Consider the following 1,260-nt stretch of genomic DNA (forward strand, 5'->3'; position numbering starts at 1 on the left):
GTAATGAAAATAGACAATCTCTCTACCCATCTCAGTGCTTGTTTCTGTTTACCAAACCGATGAGCCAAACCGATTATAAATGTAAGTTGATCCCCCATGACAAGAACTCGCTTCAGACAGATTATATACCACTATTTCTGTTGTTTTCTCACTTATCACGGCCGAATGCGATACTATTATTATCACTTTCGCTGGCTCATTTTCTGCTGAATCATTTAGCTCAAATCATAAAGCCATCATTGATAATTACTATAGTAATGGCAAACAAATTACATTTTGAAACGATTTGAAACGATGATATGAAGAGTATTCAACATAAAATTGGTAAAACTTTTTTTTTTTTATTATTATTAACAAAGTACAAAATAATAGTTGCCTGTTTGTTTAGATTTGTGAGTTATCAGCTAATATACCTCTTATTAGCTGACTGCCCGCTACAAAGGGGAAAATTCCAAGTGTGACACTGCTTTTACAGGGATTTGAGCAAAACAGGTTGTAAATATAAACTGATTTTGCGTTTAAAAAACCACTGCCATAATGCCTCGAATTTATTTCAATTTTACCTCTGCGTTCCAAATAAGGAAGCCCATTTTACCTGCTCTTCAACCCTATCATTTGTAAGAGCATCTTGGCTTGGGCAGGGGGAGGGAGGAAGGGGTAATTGTGGGGCGGGAGCTAAGCTTATTGAAAATGCAAGTCATTTTGATAGGAGATGAGAAGGAAAATACTATTCTCTTTCCTTCTCTGTATGAATGACACAAATAAGGGTTTCTTGGTATACCTCGGAATAATCTCATGAGATACCGAAATAACATTTCTTCTCTAATTTGTTGCATTCCCTTGTGATTCAACGGCAACGACAACAAAAGAACCACTGGAGCATGTTATGATAGATCACTAGAACAGCATAAAAGGACTAAAAATCAGAACGGCTGGCATGAGGAGAAAATAAAAAACCGAAGACAGGTTTCCAGCTTGCTGCACACTCCACAGATCTTTGAGAACAATGTTCCTTCCACAACAACTATGGACTTGGTACATCTTATCATAAATATCTTATATGTTGGCCATGAAACGATAATCTGTGTATGATAACTGGTTATATACAAATATATTGTGATTATCACGTGAGTTGATTCTTTTGACGACTGATACAAGACTTTGTGTACATCTGAATGATGTCAAACTTTTGGATGGTAATTCGAGTTAATTTTCAACTTCTGTATGTACTGATCTCCAACCTGTGTGGCATTTAAGATA

General features: G+C 36.0%; 1 protein-coding gene across 1 annotated transcript in view; it reads left to right on the top strand.

The window, feature by feature from the left end:
* Window positions 1-635, top strand: part of LOC119587468 (chymotrypsinogen A-like) — a gene marked incomplete in the record, with an annotated part of 9,104 nt that extends 8,469 nt beyond the window's left edge. The window contains 1 exon segment of the mRNA XM_037936195.1: window positions 105-635.
* Window positions 636-1,260: the final 625 nt, after the last annotated feature.

Source organism: Penaeus monodon, chromosome 22, assembly GCF_015228065.2.
Source record: "Penaeus monodon isolate SGIC_2016 chromosome 22, NSTDA_Pmon_1, whole genome shotgun sequence".
Lineage (NCBI taxonomy): Eukaryota > Metazoa > Arthropoda > Malacostraca > Decapoda > Penaeidae > Penaeus > Penaeus monodon.